Here is an 18,665-nt window from a genome sequence, read left to right on the forward strand (position 1 = left end):
CCTTTCCCAGGTGACAGGAAAGGGTTCGGGTACTTGGCATTCCAATAGTTAAGTATGTGTGATCTCTGACAGAACTATTGGTTTTGTTTTTATTTGGGTTTTATTTATCTTTCAGTATCATCTTCAGGGATTAAACATATGCAGAGATGACAGAAATGTTAGGGTTAACAAGCAAGGACTTTAAAATAGTTTTTATAAATATGTTTAAGGATTTAAAAGAAAATAAAGACTCAACTGAATAGAGGAAAAGTCTCACTAGAGAAATGGAAACTATAAAAGAAAACTAACTAGAAATTCTAGAACTGAAAGTTATCTGAAATGAAAAAATATCACTAGATGAGCTTAACAGTAAATTCCATTCTAGACACAGAAAAAAATTGTGAACTTAAAGACAGCAATATAAACTATTCAAACTGAAGCACATATAGATAAAAAAGACTAGAAATAAATGAGCAGAGTCTCATTGACTTGTAGGGTAATATGAGGTGGCCTAACATCTGTGAAACTGGAGTCTCAGAAAGAGAGGAGAGGGTGACTGGGATAAAAGATAGATAGATAGATAGATAGATAGATAGATAGATAGATAGATAGATATAGATAGATAGATATAGATACATATATCTATATAGATATATATATATCAAGAAAAAGCTGGAAAAAATCCAAATTTGATGAAAAATATTAGCCCGTGAGTTTTATAAGCTCAGTGAGCTATAAGGAGGATAGAAATAAAGAAAACCCCTTCTAGGTACATCATAGTCAAATATCTAAAACCAAGGACCAAAGAGAAACATCTTAATAGCAGCCGGGGGGGGGGGGGGGGGGAACTCCTTCTGCACAAGAAGGGGAACAGTATCTGACTTTTCCACAAGCCAGAAGACAATGCAATAACATCTTTAAAGTGCTGAAAGGAATAAAACCTGTTAACCTGGAATTAGAAACCTAGTGAAAAGATCCCTGAAAAATGAAGGGAATAATAACAGTGAGAGCAAGAGCAAGAAAGAAAAAAAAAGGAAGTAAAGGGAAAGAAAGAGGGAGGAAGAAAGAATGAATGAAAAAGAAAAACATTGCCAAATAAAAGCTGAGGGAATTTGTCAACAGTAGACATGTACTTTAAGAAATGTTAATGTCTTCAGGGTGAAGGAAGTGATACCAGATGGAAACTCAGATCAACGTGGAAAATGAAGAGTGTTGGAAATAGTAAATATGTGGATCAATAGAAATTTCTTTTTTCCTTGCCTATTATTGAATGAGTGTCACTCTTAATTATACAGCTAAGTTCTTAGTGGACATTGCAGTTGTCTGGGAATCAGGAAATCTAGGGCCTGGGCATTTCTATGACCTTAAGTAAGTTGCTTAATCTCTTACCTTGCTTGGATCATGAATCAAGTAGAATTCTAATACTTGATATTTTTCTCTTTTTGGTAAGCATGCAATAAATAATTCCTTTTATCGCTGCGAAACACCTCCAAAGGGCTATCTACCCATTGCTTCTCAAATTTAGTGTGCATATGAATTACCTGGGAATCTTATTAAATTCAACTACAATTGATAAACTCATTGTGGTATTGGTAAAAGGACAAATAGGTCAATGCTATAGAATAGAAATATATTCTTTTTTCCCCTTTTACTTCTAACCTGTTATTCTTTATACTTATACCTTATATTTAAAGCTTTTCTTTTACAAACTGTACATCTGTATATAAACAGAGATGTTTATATACACCTGTCTTATAAACTCATTTTTGTCTTTTTATTCACTTTTATAATCTCTGCCTTTTTTTTTAATTTTTTAAACGTTTTTTTAATTTATTTTTGAGACAGAGAGAGAGCATGAACAGGGAAAGGGCAGAGAGAGAGGGAGACACAGAATGGAAAGCAGGCTCCAGGCTCTGAGCCATCAGCCCAGAGCCCGACGCGGGGCTCGAACTCACGGACCGCGAGATCGTGACCTGAACCGAAGTTGGACGCCCAACCGACTGAGCCACCCAGGTGCCCCTATAATCCCTGCCTTTTAATTGGAGTGGTTAGTCTAATTATATTTAATATCATTGTGGATGTTGAACTTGTATCTGCCATCTTGCTATTTGCCCCCTTCCATCTGTTTGTTTTGTCCCATCTGTTTTTACATTCCTTTGTTTCCTCCTTCCTCCTTTTGGATTTGCTGAGAATTTTTAAGTATTCTACTTTATCTCCTCTATTGGCCTAAAAGCTGTACATCTTTGTTTTATTTTTTGGTGGCTGATCCTTAACAGAGTCTACTATGATTTCACATTATATCACTACACATGTAATATAACAAACTCATGAAAGAATACTTCTTGTTCCCCAGCTTGTCCTTTGCACTATTGTTACATGTCATACTCCTTCATATGTGAAAGCCCCACAGTTGTTACTGTTTTCGATTTACATAGTCAATCATCTTTTAAAGAAATTAAATAATGTCAATATTAGAGCAGTCCTGGGAAACCTTCTAAGTTTACCCTCTGCTTGCTGCATTTTCCAAATGTGGTGTGTAAAGTCCTCTACAGCCCCTACCCGCTGGGTTCAGGTGAAGTGACCCTTCAGTGAAGTCACCTCTGCTGACTTCTGAGGGTCTGTTCCTCAGAATCTCTTCAATATTCACAGTAGGAAAAGAGGACAGCAGGGTGCTTAAGAGGAGGGTGAATACTGACCAGGAGATGGAGAGGATAAAACCCCATTAAGTCTGTATCTTAAAATCTCATTAATCTTCACTTTTTATGAAGTATAATTTGAAGAGATATATTTCTTTTCAGAAAGCAAGTTGTGAGGCACTTGGGGGTTAGTTAGTTCACCCGGCGGGGGGGGGGGGGGGGGGGGGGGAGGGATGCTGAAAATCATACTTGAATTGTCAGTAATTCCAGAAAGCAAAATTCAGGTACTAAAGAGTGAGTGGGTAATTGAAGTCCCTGGGCAAAGAAAGATCTTTGCTTCTTCCCAAGGTCATCTGGTATGGGAGTAAGAGGGTTTGAAGAAAATGTGTCATTGATGATTTAATAATATTTGACGTGAGAGATTACATTTCTCTAATTTCATTTTTTTTTTACATAGAAAACCCAGACTGCCTTAAACCTGCTAGTGATATATGTGGGTTAAAATTGCATTGAACAACATTGCATACACTTTCTAATCACCTCAACGTTTTTGAGTACTGTGTATCTCCATTAAAATATATATTTACATTATGCTTTAGATTTATATCTCCTTTTGACACTCTCATGTTTTGTAAGAATAGAAATCTTGTCTAAGGCTTCTCTTTAATGGGAATAGAAACCTTGCTAACATCTGAATCACGCTGAGCATAAAAAAGAAAAGTGGGGCCATCTCCACACTCAGTCCCCTTTCCTGGCATAGAATGACAGAGTATTGATGTAAAAAGGACTGCTTTTTTTTTTAATATTCAAAGTGTTACTAAGTGCCGTGGTCCTTCATCTTTGGAAATATTGTGGCTTTCAGGGTCACTGGCTGTGTGTCATATTCCAGCAGAGAGCACAATGCATCAGCTGTGGATTTTCTTTGTATTCTCAGTGTTGTTCGTGGCTGTTTCTTTACATAATGGGCTGTATGACACCCTTCATTTTTAAAAAGCCCTTATGTTTATGATCACTGTATCAAGTTTTTGGGTCTGTGGCTAGCCTTGCACAGTCACCGGCTTGAGCTCACAGGAAAGTGGGCATAGTTGTCAGTGCCATGATGCTGTTCTGTTAGGTTAAATAAAATGTAGAAACTGGTGGTATCCAAAAAACTTCTGGTAAAAGCATTATCTTGGCAGCAGGGAGCTCCTGGGTGGCTCAGTCAGTTGAGCATCCAGCTCTTGATTTCGGCTCAGGTCATGATCTCCTGGTTTGTGGGATCGAACCCTGCATCGGGCTGACAGCATGGAGCTGCCTTGGGATTCTCTCTCTCCTTCTTTCTCTGCCCCTCCCCCCTCTCAAAATACACAAACATTAAAACAAATTTTCTTATTTGAATTAATGAAGAAGGAAATATATGCTGTGAATAATGACTGTTAAATAGCCTTGGTTTTTCTGTAAGGAATGTCCTCAATGTTAGCACCTGCAGTAGGATAGCATGTGTCATATTGGTTTTATAATATTAGTATTTGTACAGAACGATGGCAGGAAGACAAAGTGGGTTTTATTCCTTACCGGTTATTATTGGCTGATGATACTCCTGTGAAGGCTTATGGTATTAGGTGAAACCATGTGAAATCATTGTTTATGTAGGCAATTTTATATGGTAGGAAATAAGAAGTATTTTAATTACTTTTCTCCGTATCATTGTGAGTCTGCTGCAAATATTTTAAACGAATACATATATTTAAACTTGAAGGCAAGATTTCTTTGTTCTCACTCTTGCTGTGTTTTTACTCTTTGTCAGTGCCTTCTTGCTCTCCAGGAAATGGAGACTCTGTATACAGAAAATCTGACATTTGCCATTCTGTAGCCCACTTGAAAGGTAAACAAGTAAAAATACGAATATTACTTACTCAGTTGTGGGTTAAAGCCATCTTCAGATCCTTCTAACAATAATTTAAACTTCTGGCAGTTCCTTTATGAATTCTTTTTTCTGTAGAAAAGACAATTTCGTCACAGGAATATATTACAAGTATTAAGATATCTTTCCCCTCCCCCCTGCTCCCATATTTCTCCATTTTCAGTTTCACCTATACAAAACAGGAGCTCTGGTAGCCTCTGCTGAGACTTTTCGGTAGAAAATGCTTTGAAAAAGAAAAGAAAAGAAAAGAGAGAAGCAGCTATTTTGAAGACTGACTTTCTAAAATTATATTTAGGTAAGCTAAATTTTTGATGTCATCCCTTATAGCTGAAAGTACACACATTTGATTTAATCATGTTAATCAAAATGTATTTGCATTCAAGTGCTCTTATATATCAGTGCTTCTGGATGGATTTAAATTATATTGACAGAAAACATCCATTTCCTCACGTTTTCAAATACCAAGCAGGTTTCAGAACCTTGGTCTACAGCATGGTTGTTTTGGGGGAAAAAAATGTAATTCGGCCAAAGCTGATCTTGTTTTTCCTTTATTCTTTAAGCCAGAAGCAATTACTTTTCATTTCAGGATTAAGCGGCTGTAACATTGCCATTCGTCGCCGAGGCTCCTGGTTTCAGCACGTCTCCTTGGTTCCCAGCCAGTCCTGGGTGTTCAGGTAGCAGCTGTGGCTGGGAGTGCCTCTCCAGCCCGCATTCCTTGGCTATGAATTCTGCAGCCCTGTTTATCTGATGAAGACCTCCCCATAGCGAGTTGCTCATGACACTGTCACACAGACCTTAATGGATGATATGGAAAGATACTGAATTTTTTTCCTCCAGGAATGCCAGCCAGTCCTGAATGCCAACCAGTCCCTTCACTTTGGCTGATCACTGCAGAGGCCTGGTGCTGAGGTCTGATGAGACCTGTTCCACATAAACCAAATTCTAACAGGATGCCTGCAAGTCCTCTCTATGAGGCTGTCACGCAAGCCTGTTCAGAGAATTTTCGGCAATTACACTTGCTCAGACATTGATTCTCACTTCTCTGCACTAATTATTTACTTCAATTTTTACTTTCAATCTATAAATGTTAGCACTGTCAGCACTCATAGACCTGTCTTCTTTCTCTTGAAACCATGACTTTACTTGGGATAGCTTGGGATGCTTTAGAGCATGGCTTTCTCACTATGTCATGTGTCTTCATTTTGCTTTCCCAAACCAGACTGTAAACTCCCTGAGAGAGGAGACTCTGAAAAGTGGTAATATCTTATATAGACAGATACACAACAAATAACAAGAACAACATTTGGACAAAAAGACTGTTGTTGCTCTTAGTAGTGGAGAAAATTTGCCTTAACATGTTCAGAAGACTCTCGATCGGCTGCTACAACATATGTCTCTTCTCCTTTCCCCTGCCTGCCCTCTGCTGGAACTGCTAATGAGCAATAAGAGGGCCAAAGCAGGACGTGGTGTGGGAAACATGGGAAAATAGGGGCTTGTCTGACTGAAAAGCAAGTTGAATAACTGTGATTTGTCAATTCACAACCTAGATCTTTGAAGCTCCTCCTTACTTGCCTTTGGGCAGCTAGCAGTCTCATTACAAGACCCTTTATTGGTTCAGCTGTGCGTGGGAATGTGATTCTACCTAATGGCATGAGATGGACCAAATGACCTTGTATGTCTTCCACTCTTCTTTGCTTGTTTCACCTCTCTGTCTTGCAGTCATCCAATAGATGGCAGATAGCTGAGCCAGATAGTGCCCCGTCCCAAACATAAATGCCCTCCTGTTTGCCAAACCCTCAAAACCTTCACCACCTTCACATATAACAGGCTTTTACGAGGATCTGGCAAGACTGCCGCTTCGGTAATGCAATGCCGAAGGTAAGCTTGAAACTCTAGACTGGTTTCCTGTTTCGAAGGGCAGCAGGATGTGACAGCTGCGGAGGCAGCCCATTTGCCCTTGGAGAGAAGCAGGAGTGTCTGATCACTAGATGACCTCTCCCTCCTGCTGGCTCAGGGATGGTGTGAGCAGTCCCACTCTCCCTCCTGCCCTTGGTCAGATGGTGAGATGTTATGAAAAAAGGGAGGAAAACATGTTTTTTTGCTTTTGTTTTATTATTAAAAGAGGCACTCTCTGAAGAGGCAGAATCCATTAGCTGAATCCATTTCAGTGTCTATGGTTAATTAATTTAGGCAGCTTTAATCCACTTTTATTATGTAGCCTTTAAGAGCAATTCTGGTAAATGTCCATCCCATAAATACTAGCACTACTTTATATGTATGATACCCTTTTTTGGAAGGGTGAATCTGAATTATTATCCAGATATTAACTTGCACACAACTCTGTCTAGACAATGCAAAAATGCTTCCTCAGGGGCGCCTGGGTGGCGCAGTCGGTTAAGCGTCTGACTTCAGCCAGGTCATGATCTCGCGGTCTGTGAGTTCGACCCCCGCGTCAGGCTCTGTCTGGGCTGATGGCTCAGAGCCTGGAGCCTGTTTCCGATTCTGTGTCTCCCTTCTCTCTCTGCCCCTCCCCCGTTCATGCTCTGTCTCTCTGTGTCCCAAAAATAAATAAACGTTGAAAAAAAAAATGCTTCCTCATAGTTTGAACATTGTTCAATACATTTTGAAGTGGGGAAAATGGCTCAGATATGAGACTTCACATTTTAAGTCAGTGAATAAGTCAGTCTGTTTGCTTCCCGAAACATAACTCTGAAAATCAGTCTTATCATACTATGAACTGAATAATTGATTTCCGCATTTCATTCTGTAAATTAAACGCTAGACTTTGAATTACTAGAAGAAATAGCACAGTTAGCCAATAAGGCTTTCTTATAAAATGACAGCATTTTAATTTAGTGTATGCATTAGCATTTATTCATGGCTAAGATTTCATCAATTTTCCATTTAAAAAAGATGTCTTTGAAAACAACAGTAGAGAAATGCTGAGTTCCAAAAGCAATGTTGTGAAAGGCAGCAGCTCTAGCATTTTGGGCATGTGTTTAACTTAATTATAGTCAATAATTATGTAGCTCCAAGCATAAACCCACATTTTTAAAATTTATTTATTTTGGGGGGGGGGGCGGTGGTGGAGAGAGAGAATCCCAAGGAGGCTCTGCTCTCTCAGCACAGAGCCCAACGCAGGGCTCCCTCTCATGAACCGTGAGATCATGTCCTGAGCTGAAATCAAGAGTCAGACACTCAACCAACTGAGCCACCCAGGTGCCCCTAAACCCACATATTTTTTTAAGTTTATTTATTTATTTTGAGAGAGAGAAGGAGAGTGCAAGCAGGGGAGGGACAGAGAGGGAGGGAGAGAGAGAATCCCAAGCAGGCTCTGTGCTGGAGCACAGAGCCTGACACAGGGCTTGATCTATAAACCCCAAGGTCATGACCTGAGCCAAAACCAAGAGTCACAGGCTTAACTGACTGAGCCACCCAGGTGCCCCTAAACCCCCATTTTTTAAGCATCTGCCTTATGAACTGACTTTCTTGGAATGTCAGAGTTTATAAAAGAAAATAGTTAAAGTTTAATGAGAGGTGTGTTGTATTTGTTCAAAATTATAACAATGTCTGATATTTAAAATATTTATTTTGCTACTTTCTATGCTACTTTTGGTTTTTAAATTTGTTTACAGTAGTATGTCAGTAGTTGGCTTCAGATTAAATGAATATTAGTACTTTTTGATAATTTTATTATTTGCTTTTTGAAAATATTTTAAACTGAAAGTGACTTCAAAATAGAAGCTTTAAGAATTCCTACCAGCAGTCAAATACTAATTTTAAATCATTTATTCATTTCATTCATTCAACCAAATTGTATTTAACACATAACAGGACTGACTTACCCATATGCAAGATAGGCATAGCACCTGGAGCCCACAGGACTTTTAGGGGCCCATGCAAATGTTTTAACTTCCTTTAAAATCAGAAGGAAAAAAAAAAAGAAATTTTAGGTCAAAGAAAATGTTTAGAGAACTAATCTATTCATCTTTTTTTACCAATATGGTCATAAAATACAATTTTCAATATTTTTTATGGTGGAAGAAGTTCATGCAGGCTAACATTCCCAGGACCCACAGAAGTACTACTGCAACGTGTGCCAAATTCTACCTATACTAGATTCTAGAGATAAAAAGATGAGTAAGACACAATTTCTACGCCCAAAGCGGTATAGTCTAATGAAGAAAATGGGCATATAGCAGACAGTTCATAAAATGGTTTCCTTGAATTTGTTTGAAACAGTTGTTACAGCTTGAGGAACACAGGCATTTTTCTACAAAATGTCATTTAACATGTAGCCCTGGTCTTAACCTTCTTTCAGTTAACTTATACAAAAATAGGATTTGCATACTTCAATGATACATAGACACCATGACTATATGTTTGTTTCTTTTAAACACTAGTGATACCACCATCTGGATCTGTAAGCGAAAATATTCATATTTTACTAGCAACTTCATTAACAGGGCCACGAAGGAAATGCCAGGTCCTCCATATTGATGGTTCAGTGAGGAAATTAGAAATGTCTCCCTAGCATAGCAAAGCTAACTTAGCTTATATCTTTTAGAGTTTTATTGAGGCTTCAAAAATGGAGCTGAATCTTGGCTATACTTTCTGTCTTCATAAAATGTCTCATTTATATAAGATTCAGCTTTTATTTTTTCAATTACTACTTCTAATGCCATAATTGGAGTAGTCAGAATGTTCTAAGCCTAAATCTTCCTTGCTAATATTTGGGCCCACTTCCACATTTTTTTTGTTGCCAATTGGAGAACGAGTTTTGATCACTCTTTATTTTTAGGGCAATTTTACCTGCATTATCTTATTATACACATGCAAATGCTTTTTGAATAAGTAGGGCATCATAGGACATTGGAAAGAGCACAGACTCTGACAGACCTGGCTATGGATCAGAATTCTGTCACTCAAGCTATATGACCTTGGTCAATTCATTTCACCTCATTGAATCTCAGCTTTCCCGTCTGTAAAATGGGGATTGTTATGCATGTGTTACAAAGTTGCATTAGGAACTAGACTAATGTATGTTAAGCATTAGGCCAGTACTTGGAATATAGTGGATGCTAGATAAGTAGCTGCTATTATTATTTTCCATGTTTTACAGATTAGGAAGCTGAAACACAGACATATTAAATGGCCTTGGCCAGCTTTGGGGGGATAAGGTTCCCAGTTATTATCGGAAAATTGCAGCCTGACTTTTGATCAAGCCTCACTGAGAATGAGGTTGTAGGACACACAGAAAAGTTCAGAAGCAAAAAGTATAGAAAAATCAGTAACACCAAAGCAAGCAAATAATCAACATGTATTTATTGAGCACCTTGTAAGCATATGGTATTCTGTGCACAAGTTGGGGTACTTTGGATTGCAAATGGCCAAATCCCAACTTGCACACACAAAAAGGAAAACTTATTGGCTGGTGTAACCCAAACACAGATCACATAGAGATGTCTGAATTCAATGTCAGGAACACTTTTAGGGCTTACACTCTCTATTTCTGACAAGAGTTTCTATTTCTATTTCTGACAAGGTTATCTTTGCAGATAGCTGTCTCTATGCCATGGGGAACACGGCTTCCAATAACTTTGGTCTCTCATCTTTTCCTAGAAGCTCTTCTACCAGCAAAGAAAGAGGATTTCTTCCCATTTGGCTCCAGCCTGGAAACAATCCCAAGAATGACTTGTATTGGATCAATGGAGGTTGCATACTCCCTCCCAAACGGCACACCAAGCCAGGAAGATGGGGTAATATGATTGGTCCAATCAGGAGTTCATGTCAACCCTTATCATTAAGGTGTTGGTTTTATTTTTTTCTCTTCATGGAAGGAAGTTTATTGGAGCAAGCAAAGATAGTAACCTTTATCTTATATGAGATGTAATAAAGAAATTAATATTTTAATGGTAGAGTTGGTTTAAAGAGCCAAAAGACTAGAATCTCAGGATGTCTAGCTAAGATACTACAGGGCCCAGGTGGACATGTCATGTGGATTTTTCAGCCAAAAAGGGAAACTTACCATATTTTTTGCCTCCCAATGTATTAGCTCATAGAGTACAGACTTAAATTTATTTCTTAACATGCATGTCTTTTAATGGAGAAAGTTACAGACACTTGGGTACTATCTTAGAAAAAGCAGAACTCTTAGGGGCACGTGGGTGGCTCAGTCATTTAAGTGACTGACTCCTAATTGATTCTGGCTCCTATTGATTTTGGCTTAGGTCATGATCTCACAGTTGTGAGACTGAGCCCTGATTTGGGCTCTGCAATGAGCATGGAGCCTGCTTGGGATATTTTCTCTCTCTCTCTCTCTCTCTCTCTCTCTCTATCTCTATCTCTCTCTCTCTCTCCCCCTCTCCCTCCCTTCCTCCCTCCCCCTCTCTCAAATAAATAAATAAACTAGAAAGAAAAGAAAAGAAAAAGCACAACTCTCTGGAGGGTGGCTGGAGGCTGGACCACAGACTGACTTCCTGTCCTTTGAAAAAGTCCTGGGGGAAATGCATTATTCTAACAGCTTGCTTAATGCTTTTGCTTCCTGTGGAGAGGGGTTGGGGGTAGGAACTCAAAGCAGACTTATAAATTGAGTTCTATAGTGGAGGGACTTCTCCAAAACTCTCGGCTGGGTTTATTTAAGACACTGAACTGTTTGCTGTTGGCTCCAGTATTTCAGTGTCCACTCACTATTTCATTCATAGGAGAACATGGTATTATATTAGAGATATGGGGAGATCATGACTGGGAGAAGAGACTGTTTTGACTTTTTATGCCAAAATCAACATTCCCCGCTCATGTCACAGGAGTCCCAGAGCCTCCTGTCATCTGGGCTCTCCATTCAAGGTTACCTTGATTACTTTCAAGGCTTTAGTCATGAATCTTTCTTAACTATTTTTACCTCAAAATAGTGTCTTTAACAACTCACTGTTGCTTTTTTCTGTGTCAAAATTAGAAGTATCCCAACTGTTTTCCAGCACCAAATTCTTTCCTCTTTCACCTCTCTGGGAAACTAACTCCATCCATTATGCCAACTTCTGTTTACATCTTCGATTACCCCTTTGCTGCACCTTTCTCCACACATCTACCTACAGGACTGTCCCCTTGAGATATCATCAAAAGAGATAATGAATGTGGATGTACTCTATAACTGTAAAGTGTAATATAAATATGGAATAACATAATTATCCTATCTTTCTTAACAGTCATCTCAAAAAATTATCAATGTAATGTATTTCTTGACTTTACTTTCTCACTATCAACTCATTACTTAATGTCTTAAAATCTGATGTGTCGTAATGTGTTGAGGATGGGAGGGCGGGGGCAGGTGTCCATATCTTTGAGTCTTCTTCCAGTATGTGGCACATTTGACTCTGCCCTCCTCTTTCAGTGTCTGTAACTCACTGCTTTGGTTCACCTCTCTGAGTACTCGTCTCTCTCCTTTAATGCCCATCTTTTTCCTTCTGCCTCTGAATGGGAGTTGTCTCTATCATTCTGTTCTTGCTCCTACTTACCCTGCCCCCTCTCTTTTGTTCTCAAAAATACTTGTTAAAACAAATCTCATCTCTGTCTCTTCCCTTCAACCTGTTAAATGCCCACTGTAACTTTAACCTACATATCTCACTAGCCCCAAACATGAGGTATATAAAATAAACTCTTACCCCCTGCTAAATATCTTCCACCCTATCTCAGCCAACAGTGTTACTTTTTAGTCACCTAGGCTTGAAACCTTGGTTCCTGTTTTGATTCCTTGCTCTCTTATTCCTGAATCCAATTTAAGCTATATTTTAAGAACATATTATTCTGTTCACCTGTCTTCACTCTGTCTCTGCCTTCTGCCTTCTCTTTCTTCAGGCAGTGATAGTTCAGGCTGCTGGGATAGCACACAGTCATATTTTGCTTTTGGTAAGGTTGTCTAGCAGTATTTTGTGGCCATACTTTTTTTCTCTTCCTCATTCTGGATTCTTTCCCTTTTCTGAACTGAATAACCATTTGAACTTTATTCATAAAGATCACTAAATATTTTTCTACACTAATACCTTTCTCAAAACCTAAATATATACTAACATGTTTAGAATGCCCTGTATAACATGTCTAGTTAAGTAACAGGTGTAAGCTGACCATTGTTTATAAGCATTGACATGAAAAAAATACATTTCATAGCTATGTTTTATTAGTATAATTTGACATCTTCAAATGTAGTCAGTAACTTCATATTAGGATATCATTTCAACCATATTTAATTTAGAAAGCTAAAGTTTGGAAGATCTAATGATGGGCTAGTAAATGTATATTAAACATATTGCTTAAGTTTTTATACATTTCTAGCAATCATCAGCATATAATTCCAGTTTATGTGTAAACTCATCAGAAATATCACTTCAATCTCTAGGACTCATATCCTCTTACTTTATTTCTGCATATCCTATTAATAAGGAATGATTAAGGACAGCTTTAGTTTTCTCAGTTTCAACCTTAAAGATGTATATGGTAACAATAGCATACTGTGTAACTGTTAAAAAAAAAATCGAGAAGCTCCTTATGTGTTTATATGGAAAGACCTCTGTTATAAACTGGGTGTGTCTCCCCATCCCCCCAATTCCTGTGTTGTTGAAGGCTTAAACCTGAATGTTATGGTGTTTGGGGAGTAATTGGGGTTAGATGAGGTCATAAAGATGGGATCGCATCAGGGTGGGATCACTGCTTTTATAATAACAGACCTGGAAGACATACTGTTTCTCTCTCCCTAGTGAGGACACAGTGAGAAGGTGGCCATCTGCAAGCCAGGGAGACAGCTCTCACCAGAACCCAACCATACTGCCACCCTGACCTCAGATTTCCAGTCTCCAGAACTGTGAGAAAATAAACTTCTGTTGTTTAAGCCGCATAATCTATGGGGTTTTCTTATGGTCGCCCAAGCTTATTGATACAATCTCCAAGATTTATTTGTAGGTAGGGAAAAGGGGGTGCCAAAAGAGTGTACCGTTGGGATGAAAAAAAAAGAAAAGAGTGTATACTTGTACTGGTTTGTATATCCATTCTAAACGTCCTGGGAATAAATGAGAAACTAATAATGTTGTTTACTTTTTTGTGGGGCTATAGGAACTTGTCAGAGGACGGGGTGGAAAGGAAAATTTGCTGTATATCCTTCTCTATCTTTTGATGTTTGAACTATGTGTATGTGCCACCACTTCAGAAAACTAAATAAATAAAATTCATTTAAAAATAATAATAAAACCACTTGGAAAAACAATATTATATTGAAATAAGGAAAATATGGATTATATTGAAAGAAAATTATTGATTAGCAGAATAATTACGGCGAGGTTGACGTTTGAAGATGAAGGAATATGAGCAGTTATATTAAATTGCTTTCTTGGGCCGTTATTTAACAATTGCTGTGATCATGTAGACAGTTCTGTCTACTGCCCTTTCCTGGGATCTGCATTGCTGACAACAACAGAGCTTGAAGTACCCCATGTAACACGCATTTGATTGGAAGATGTTGGCCATGGGTCCTCAAGTACTCTCTTGGTCGTCTGTCTGGGAGTAAAGCCTTCTTCAGCTTCCCTCAATTGGTGGTCCAGTATTCAAGGACAACTCCTGAGAGAAGGACCAAGCCATTCATTTGAAAGAGGCCAGTGTCTCTTCTGTGGACAAAGATGTAATATCTCTCACAACTTACCTTGGCCAATTAAACATCCAGTTGTTCTAGAGACATTACATCATGCTACTCCTAAGTGTTGTCCTTAAATATAATGTAATTCTGGTCATTGCTTTTAACTTCGATCAAAGATTTCTTCTCCACTGGTCATCTGGCCTATCTCTTTATCCCCATTGACTGTTTTTTAAGTAAACTCTATGCCCAACATGAAGCTTGAACTCATGACCATGAGATTGAGTCACATGCTTTACTGCCTGAGCCAGCCAGGCACCTCCCCCCCACATTGACTCATTTTGAGCTGTTCTGCCATGACCCCAAAGTACCTTTATTTCTGTCCCCACACCTTCATAAATGTCATTTCCATTGCCTGAACTACCCTTCTATTTGTTTCTGTTGATGAAGTTCCCCTAAATGGAGTTGACTGTTTTTCTTGACATCACCCTAAATTTTTGAACAGCAATAATATTCTCTATGTGCTTTTTACTTCTTGTCAGATTCAAGAAGTTTGGGGGCCATAGCATATTCATTTTGCTTCCCCAATGCTGGCATCCAGTAGGCATGTGATGGTTGAATGAATGAATAAATATACACTCTGGCCGAAATGTTAAAGACAAAAATGTCATAGTAGCCTATAATAAAATTCCAACCAATGCTTAGGGAAAATGTCTCACAGGAGGATTCTAACTCTCTGCACTGCGATTGTGTTATTCAGGTCCTGATTGACTTATAAGAGCTGAATTCTGTTAGGACCATTTTTCCATTAGCCTTTTGCAGGGGGTTGGGGGGCTTTCAATTTTGTGGATATTTTGTGCATGTTTTGAAAACTCTGCTGGGCATCCCCCTACTAAGGCATCTCTTTGAGGATTTCCTCTGTTTAAGAGCATTTTATTTCTAACATTTTAAAGTATAGATGGCAGCTCTCATTCCAGTGGATTTTCATCCTTATCTCCAGAAAACCATATTTTGTATGCTTTGTGGCAAAGTAAGTTATGCATCTATAGAAGTCACCCCGTGGAAGTGAGCCTTTGGATAGAAGGCTCAGCTCCACATTTGCTTGCCAGAGAGTAAGAGTGACAGCAAGGTGATCTCTGTCACTTTGTAGTAGGTATCTTTCTCATGTAATTTTCTCAAAGATGCTCTTTTAAAATATTGAGATATTTGCAGAAAACAAATCATGAATATTTTCTAGCTAAAAGAAAATATTCTTTTGCTACCTTTTGGAGGGTTTCAGCTGTGTCAATATGGTACTAGGGAGACAGATATTAGAATTAGGCCCATTATCTTTTGTTAATTCAGTTTACCCTGGACAAAGTAAATTAAATGCTTGAACTCCAGCTATTGAGACATGCTTGTATAAACATGGCCTCATAATAATTTGCTCTCAAAGTTCATTGACTTTTAAGTGTCTTACTGATGCTGCTAAAATGTGTCCATTTATATATCTAATGTATTAGCATTTATTTTCTATATTATCTTGAAATCTCGTGTATAGCATGATGAGTGTAGTTAACAAAACTTTATTGTATACTGGAAATTTGCTAAGAGACTAGATTTCAGGTGTTCTTGCCACACACACACAAAAGAAAATGTGTTTGGGGTTGCCTGGTGACTCAGTCAGTTGAGCGTCTGACTTCGGCTCAGGTCATGATCTCAAGGTTCATGAGTTGGAGCCCAGCATCGGGCTCTGTGCTGACAGCTCAGAGCCTGGAGCCTGCTTCGAATTCTGTGTCTCCCTCTCTCTCTGCCCCTCCCCTGCTTGCTCTCTCTCTCTCAAAAATAAATAAACATTTTTAAAATTTTATTAAAAGAAAATGTGTTTGGAGATGAACATGTTTTTTAGGTTAACTATAATTATCTCACTATGTATATTTATATCAAACATCACGTTGTACTCTTTAAATATATACAATCATTATTATTATTCTTTTTTAGAGAGAGAGAGAAAGAGAACATGAGCAGGATAGAGGAGCAGAGAGTGGGGGGGGGGGGGGGGAGAGAGAATCTTATGCAGGCTCCATGCTCAGTGCAGAGTTCAACACAGGACTTGATCCCACAACCCTGGGATCATGACCTGAGCCAAAATCAAGAGACTGAAACTAAACCAATTGAGCCACCCACTCACCCCTATACAATTGTTATTTTTTAAAAAACAAGATTTGCAATAGATTGCAGAAGATAGAGGAATCCAGCTGTCCTCCATTTGCAAAAATGTAAAATAATGCCACTCAGTATATATTTTTTGTTTTGGAGATTATGGTTACTTTTTCATAAAAATACATTATTTGTGTTCACTTAAAAAATCCAAAACATTTTCTATAATGTTTTATATTATAGTATTTTATATTATATATTTATATATATATTATAATATATATATATATATATATATATATATATATATATATATATATATATAATATATATATAATATAAAATTTATATTATAATATTTTATATTATATATAATGAGCACCATTGAAGTCTGAGTCCGATATACATTTGAGCACAATCCTTACACTTTTCTCCATATAAATAGCACATTTGTTCTTAGTGACATGTGGCTGAAGGCAAAACTTAAATCCAACAGAATTTGCTGGATCTTAGTTCTGATGCCATTTCTTGCAACCTTTGGATATAAAAATGACAGAAGTCTTGGAATATTTCTCCCACTCCAGAATTTTAGTTATTTTGCAGTCACAAATCTGCAAAATCTCCAGATTTTCCCTCCTCCAGGAAAGAGAGTCTTAATTAAATAATTAAGCCTTTTAAAAAACAAGCAGCTCCCTGTGGATTGCTTTTATAATTGCCTCTACACTCCTCAACTAAAGGTCTACCTAAGCGAACTGCCTCATTTGTTCTCAATATAACATTTTACCAATTTAATTCATCCCATTGTTTACTATAAAGCTCATGTGTCTCTGTTGTCATCATCTGTTCAAAGCCATAAGGTCCCAGAAGAACCAAGTATCCTTAATTTATTTTCTGTGGGGCCTAACCAGGATTATGTGATATTAAACAGGTAATAATTATGTTTAATGTGATGGTGATAAAGACAGGAATCTATAGTAGGCTGATAAAATATGAATTTAACATGAAAACAGACACTTATTAAAGCTCTAGTGCTTTTTATAGCACACAGTAGTCTATCAGTGGCTCAGAAGAATTTAGTATGATGTGAAAACATGGATGAAAAGGTGCAAAATACCCAACTTCCAATGATTCATAGGGTACATGTGTCCCTTAAGTTGCTCACCTGCCTTTGCCCTATGGCCATGTTTCCATTTTTATGATTCCAGCCAGAGAAGGCATAGAGGAGGTCAAATCAGTGAATTCTCTAAATAGTGATAGTTCTGGTAATAACGTTACTCCAAGAGGGGCACCTGGGTGACACAGTTGGTTAAACATCCGACTTTGGCTCAGGTCATGATCTTGCAGTTCATGAGTTTGAGCCCCGTGTTAGGTTCTGTGCTGACAGCTCAGAGCCCGGAGCCTGCTTCAGATTCTGTGTCTCCCTCTCTCTCTGCCCATCCCCCACTCAAGCTCTGTCTCTCTTTCTCTCTCAAAAATAAATAAACATTAAAAAAATAATGTTACTTGAAGAGAAGGTGGTAATGACTGCTAAATCATTATTTTGAGGGATTATTGTAGAATTAGATCTTGATGGAATTAGATCTGGCATTAATAAATCAACATTCATTGAATGTTTAGTTGGTAGAAACATGGAGGAATTCCTTTTTCTGTCAGAGGCTCTGTATGGCAAGTCTGACTGTGGAAGATCTTGTATCCATGGGAGAAAGTCAAATGGTTGATCTCCATGAACTAGCTGAGCTTGGAGGAGCAAGCCTGAAAGACAAAGTAGTTTTCTAAAAATGAAGGATTTAACCTTTGTTCTAGTCCTTTCTGTCAGCAAGAAAACTGTCAAGGTTGATTTCAAATAAATCATCATCCTTGGCATTTCCCCCCCAAAACTGCCTCTCTGTCACTTCATAGAAATCGCTACTTGTCCTCAGTTGTATGTAGTATTAGCTCAGACATTGCACACAATTCATTATACCACAGAAATTGAAAAAAAAACCACATCATATATTATAACATTATAATATAATATAATATAATATAATATAATATAATATAATATAATATAATATATTTCCCCTGAACTGGCTATGTATCAATAAATTCAGGAGTATTAGAGTTAAGGTCTGAAACCACAGCCACTTTGTCACTTAGCGGTCAGTGTTCTTCCAAGAGAGATTAGGAAGTGTTTAGCTTAGAGACAAGCTTTAAAAATTACTGAGAAATGCATTTTTGCCAGGTCTATTAATATTAGTTCTACTTAGATCATCATATTTCTTCACATCTTTTAGATGTTTGTGAAGTGTGTTTATGATAACATTTCTTTCACCTTTAAAACAACCTCAGACCTCTTAAGTACATGTGTCTTCAAGACAGAATTAGAGCATTTTCACTCCTGGAGTGCATG

General features: G+C 37.9%; 1 protein-coding gene across 21 annotated transcripts in view; it reads left to right on the forward strand.

Annotated features, from left to right (window-relative positions):
* Window positions 1-18,665, forward strand: part of DDAH1 (dimethylarginine dimethylaminohydrolase 1) — a 244,319-nt gene that overhangs the window by 72,058 nt on the left and 153,596 nt on the right. For 9 of the 21 annotated variants that reach the window (XM_047869776.1, XM_047869782.1, XM_047869779.1 and 6 more), the window contains 4 exons: window positions 4,402-4,813; window positions 5,105-5,192; window positions 10,141-10,277; window positions 13,269-13,372. The gene's annotated coding sequence lies outside the window, so the exon portion shown is untranslated. The other 12 variants (XM_047869793.1, XM_047869796.1, XM_047869780.1 and 9 more) reach the window with 9 other exon arrangements.

This window comes from Prionailurus viverrinus, chromosome C1 (genome assembly GCF_022837055.1).
Source record: "Prionailurus viverrinus isolate Anna chromosome C1, UM_Priviv_1.0, whole genome shotgun sequence".
In the NCBI taxonomy this organism is placed as follows: domain Eukaryota; kingdom Metazoa; phylum Chordata; class Mammalia; order Carnivora; family Felidae; genus Prionailurus; species Prionailurus viverrinus.